General features: G+C 41.8%; 1 pseudogene; it reads right to left on the bottom strand.

Annotated features, from left to right (window-relative positions):
• Positions 1-3,567: 3,567 nt before the first annotated feature.
• On the bottom strand, positions 3,568-4,465 carry LOC124981905 (diphosphoinositol polyphosphate phosphohydrolase 2-like; annotated as a pseudogene).
• Positions 4,466-5,908: the final 1,443 nt, after the last annotated feature.

Below are 5,908 nucleotides of genomic sequence, written 5' to 3'. Positions count from 1 at the left end.
GGCATCTGTGGAGTTTCTCTCTGGAGTGGCTGTTAGGGCAATTCTTCCAGGTGAAGCATTCCTCATGCTTCTTACAATTATAGGCTCTTTAGCTGTGAGCCAGGTCCAAGATTTGCCTAGGGTTCTTCATCCTAATGAGCTCTCTGATGTGTAATTATATTTTTCATGGTATCACAACTTCTTGCCTGATCAAGACAGTTGTGAGGCTTCTGATGCATGAGGAGGGTTGAGCTCAAGAGCTTTGTCACCCACATTACAGATATATGGTTTTTCACCAATGCGTACTATCTGATGTTGAAGAGTTAAGCTCTGATGAAAGCTTTTATCACACACACTGCACTTACAATGTAGTTCCTCCGTCTGAGTTCTCATTTTCCGTTGGGCAACAAAGTCCATACCTAAGGGGAAGCCACTCTCACATGTAGACCACTAATGTGGTTTCTCTCCATGTGAATTTTCTGATGCAAAATAAGGTCTGAGCTATAGCTGAAGCCTTTCTTGTACTCAAGGCATTTAAAAGTATGAGCGTGAGTTGCCTGGTGCCTAATGAGGTTGGCACTGCAAGTAAAACACCTCAAGCATTCCAAGCATTTATAGGACTTCTCACCTGTGTGGACTCTCTGGTGCACAATAAGATCTGATTTCTGGCCAAGGCTTTTCTCACAGGCACTATACTTACAGGGTTTCTCCCTGGTGTGAACTCTTTTATGTACAATGAAGGCTGAAGAGTGTCAGTAACTCTTCTCACACTTATTACACTTGTAGGGCCTTTCCCAGTATGTGTTCTCTGGTGGCTAGTAAGGTCTGATTTCCCTCTGAAAGTTTTTTCACACTCCAGACACTTAAATGGCTTCTCACCTGTGTGAGTTCTTTGGTGACTTATTAGGTTGGTACTTTGACTAAAACACTTGTTGCACTCGCTACCCACATATGACTTTGTATGACTTTGCTGGTGAACAAGATCAGAGCTGTGACCAAAATTCTTGCCACAAATGTCACACGTATAGAATTTTTTTTTTTTTTTTTTTTTTAACCTGCATGTATTCTCTGGTGTCCTGAAAGGGCAAAGTGGTGCCAAAAGTTCTTCTCACATTTGCTGCATTTATAAGGTTTCTCATAATTGTTGATCCTCTGGTGGGAAATAAGATCTGAGTTCTGGATTTAGATTCTCTCACATATAGCACATCTGTAAAATTTCTCCCCAGTATGGGTTCTCACACACATAATAAGAGCTAAGTTTTCACAGAAGTCTCGTTCACATTCAAGGCATTCATATATTTGATTATCTATTGGAGTAATCTGATGCACGTGATTAAAAACCTCTTTACCCTTCTGAGGACATATATGATATACTTCCCTTTTTTGAGTTCTCTGATTCCACCTCTCTTCTGAAGTGTACATTTTCTATGGCTCTCTCCTGGGGAGTTTTCCACTGGTCTTCTCAACCCATCATTGCCTTCTTAGTCATTTTCTTGATAAGAACTTGGAAGGTTCATCTATAGCAAGTCTTTCAGTCATGAACAGTTTGCCACTAGAAGTTCCCAGCATCATATACATGGATTTCTTACTTGGTATTTCCAATCCATAAGAAAGATTCAAGATTGTCTTCCTTTTGGCTCTAAAATGTCTTTAATCCAGAACTGCTTACAACACTCAAATCCTCCCTCTCCTATGATTCCAGCTATTGGGCAAGCTGAGGCAGGAGGATCACAAGTTCGGGGGCAGCCTGGGCAACTTAGCCAGAACCCGTCTCAAAATTAATAAAAACAGGACTTGAGGTGGTAGGTCAGTGGTGGAGCATTTTGCCCAGCATGTGCAGGCCCTGGGGTTCATCTCCAGCACGCCCCGCGCGGTCCCTCGGCCTCGGGGGAACTTCCAGTGCCTCTCCGAGGGTTGCATTCTGTTCACGGCCACCGCAGGCTCGGCAGGGGGAGCAACGCACCGGCTTCCGGAAGGAAGGCGAGCGGGTCTGTAAAGCCGGCAAGACTCAGAGTCGCTCCAGCCGAGCCGCTTGGCTGGCTCCGGTAGTCCACGGGATCTTCAGGGCCCACCAGGCCGGCTGCGCGCGGAGCCCTCGGGACAGAGCTGGGAAGCGGCCGCCTCAGCCCCGCCCTCAGCCACGTGACACCCGCTCTGCGACCGCAATCTTATTTTTAAAGATTAACGAAATGTTTTAGCTATACTGTTTCTACTTTATACTCACCAGTTACGATATTAGCAAAGGTCTAACGTCTGTGAAAAAAAGTGATCCTTCACTTTCCCCAGTCTGGCTTGGTCCAAAGGCTTGTCCCCTCCCCACTCATTTCTGACCTCCCTGGGGAAGCGCAGGAGTTCAGACCAGGTCCTTAGGTGTCTGAGGTGGAAGGTCTGACTTTAAGTGCGTATAAAGACAAGTATAAGATGAAATAAGGCAGGGCTGGGACTGTAGCTCAGTGGTAGAGCTTGCCTATCATATGTGAGGCACCGCGTTTGATCCTACCACATAAAATAAATAAGCAAACATAAATAAATAAAGGTATTGTGTCCATCGACAACTAAAAAAAATATTTAAAAATAGACGAAGTAAGGCTTAGTGCAGGTGTTTCAGTGCCCTAAGTTATGTGACGAACAGTACTTCTTGACAACCTACAAAAGATGAGACATTTTAAGGTGATTGGAACAGCTCAACAGCTAAGAAGGCTATCTTTCTGCACTGATGGGCACTGAAGATGAGACTCCAATGCTCCGTTTATTACTAAATACACAAATTTAATAGAAAAGATGTCACTAAATTAAAAAACTAAAAAATGTTTTAAGAGCAATTTACATTGAGGGAAATATGGTTCTAAGGTATTCTATGTAAAGAGAGATTACAGAGAAAGGGAATTGGCAATTGAGATACTAAATCAATTCTGTGACTACAGTTTTCATGATAGGTAAAATACTGTGTTTTTTTGTTTGTTTGTCTGTTTTTTGAGGTGCTGGGGTTTGAACCCAGGGCCTTGTGCTTGTTAGGCAAGCACTCTACCAACTGAGTTTTATCTCCAATCCCCTGTGTTTTGTTGACAACATTTCCCTAAAATCACCAACTCTATAGGGTTCTCCTTTATGTTAAGCTACTATTGGTTATTAGAGGAAAGAGTCATATAAAGCAAATTAGTGAACAGCATACCAGTTATAGAAATTCAGGTAAATGAGTTGACAAATCCCCCAAATAGCAAATTGAAGTCCTTTGTCAAAAATAGTTACAGTATCATATAGATTTAGCCCAAATCAGCAATTTATGGATTAAAAACCTGATTTTATGAATTAAGTTCTGGAATAGATGACTTTCTTTAGTAACAAGAATATTTTCCAGTAATTTCCACCACGGAAAGATTCATTGACTATGATAATGCTGCAAATGAGAAAACAATCTGGGGGAATATACCCACAAGTAGTATGATCTGACAAAATAAAAGACTGATACCAGGTGAACCAAAAATCTGAAAAAATGGTGTGAAAAATGACAAAGTAACATGGTGGAGGGCAGAGTTATATTTTAAAAATTCCACATGACTTTGACTTATTAAAATATTTTACATTAAAAAAATTGGCATGCATCTGAAAAACAGGCACCTTTTTTGAAATCCCTACATTGCAAATTCTGACTGTGAGCATCATTCAAATGTTTGCCAAGGAAAGTGAAGAAGCCTCTTTCCATGAGATCACATGTGGTGGGGTGGTCCTCCCAGTTTTCTCTGTCTTATACCAGATGACAACCCGGAGGTCTGTGCAGCATTATTATCTGGAAGGGAAGAGACTGTAATTTCCATTGGTTCAGAAACAACCGGCTTTAGTTTTTTTTTGCAGGTACAGTTTTATGAAAGTGGAGAACTTTGAGTGTGTCTTCTACTTTGAAGCACTGTCTTCTTTCCTATGTCTATTAAGAGAATCTTCCCAAATCTTTAATATTTCATTGACTGTAAGAATATAATATATATTCTATACTTTTGGTCTTGGTTCACCCAGGAATCTGCCTAATTGTCTTTTGACTCTGGCCTTCTCCTAAACTTCCCTCACAGCAGCACCGCTGGTCACTTCTTTGGGGTCTATTCCTATTCTTAGGACAATCTACTAGTAGGGGTGCCAACTGCCACTCACCAACAGCATCTGGTCCTCTTACTCAATTTGGAAACACAGGCAAGCCACTGCTTCTTGAAGCCCTTGCAGTCATATTTCCACCTCTGTTTGGGCTTGAATTTCACCACTCTTACTGCTGCTACTCCCACAGCCATGGATGTCATGCCACTGCCACCCACTGGGGAGTAGGAGTGCCAACTCTGGCTCAGGGCCTGCTCTTAGCTGAGGTCCAGTGAGTGGAAAGGCAGCAAGGCCCTTTTGTTGTTGTTGTCGTTGTTTGTTTGTTTTTAATACCTCAGAGTGTTATCTTTTGAAATTCAAACTGATTATATCACATCTAAATCTCAATAAGATCTCTTCTCAATACAATACAAAGGAAGAAACACCCCAAAAGTGAAGAGGATGAAATCAATTCACCACATGAGTCATAGTGAGTAGAAGAAATAAGAAATAGGTAAAAAGGAGACATAAAGGAAGGACAAAGAAATAAAATTTTAATTCAGAAATTGTGGACACTTTTCTAAACCTGTTACTCCCTAAGCCAGTCTTTTCCCCCAGAACTGTCACTTCCAAATTCCTAAGAAATCTATAAATCCATTACAATAATTACCTTGAACACTGTTAATTAACCCCCAATAAAGATTAAGAGAGATACAATATTTTGAGAAACCTATAAATAAGTGTGATTTTTCAATGCTATCTACTGATTAGATAATGAAGATCATGTTAGCCTGAGATTGATCAGACCACCATAAACTGTCTTGAGATTACCAGACTGATAACATTGCTTCCCATACCCACCCACTAAGTTTCCTTTAAAAGAAGAGCTGGGAACCCCCAAAAGCATCATCTTACTTCTTGAGATGGCCCACATTCTCCCTCCCTTTCCCTTTTTTTTTTTTTTTTTTTTTTGTACCAGGGATTGAACCCAGGGGCGCTTAACCACTGAGCAACCCCAGACCTATTTTGTATTTTATTTAGAGACAGGGTCTCACTGAGTTGCTTAGAGCCTCGATAAATTGCTGAGGCTATTTTTGAACTTGTGATCTTCCTGCCTCAGCCTCCTGTGCTGCTGGGATTACAGGTGTGTGTCACCGCACCCGGTTTACATTACCCTCAAAGTGTGCATCTCACAAGATAGCCCACTTTCTCCCTTGAATATATGTCTGTTTTCCTAAATGAAACAGATTGAAACTGGGGGGGGGGGTTTCCCTTTATATTGACAGCAATTTCTCATGCTGAGAATAAAGACTGACAGGGTTACAACCCTCTGACCTGGGGGACTCCAAGGAACCTGAGAGTGTAGATTAGCCACTGATCGGCTAAATCTGCCTACTATGTATTATGTTAACTTTTTAGGGCTATGACTAAGATACCCAACAAGAACAATTTAGGGAAGGAAAAGTTCATTTTGTTTGGAAGGTTTAGTCCATAGTTGGTCAACTCCAGTGCTCTGGGCCCAGAGGCAAAATATCATGACAGAAGAGCCTGGCAGAGGAAAGCTGCTCACTGCATGGTAGCCAGGAGTAGAGAAAGCAGAAGGGGCTATAGGGAAGATGCACCCTTCCAGGGCACACACCCAGTGACTCACCTCCTCCAGCCATTCCCCACCTTCCTACAGTTACCAGCCAGTTAGTTCATTCAAACTGGGATGGACTGATTAGGTTACAACTCTCATAATCTAATTATTGCAGCCCTCTTCTCTCATTTATTGTGTGGTGCTAAGGATTGAACCTGGGGCTTCCTACAAGCAATCTATCATTGGGCTACATCTTCAGCCCCAATATTTTTGTTTTAATATGTATGC

Source organism: Sciurus carolinensis, chromosome 4 (genome assembly GCF_902686445.1).
Source record: "Sciurus carolinensis chromosome 4, mSciCar1.2, whole genome shotgun sequence".
NCBI classification, from domain to species: Eukaryota; Metazoa; Chordata; class Mammalia; order Rodentia; family Sciuridae; genus Sciurus; species Sciurus carolinensis.
Note: the sequence above shows the minus strand (reverse complement) of the source record. Positions and strands in the feature narration are given on the sequence as shown.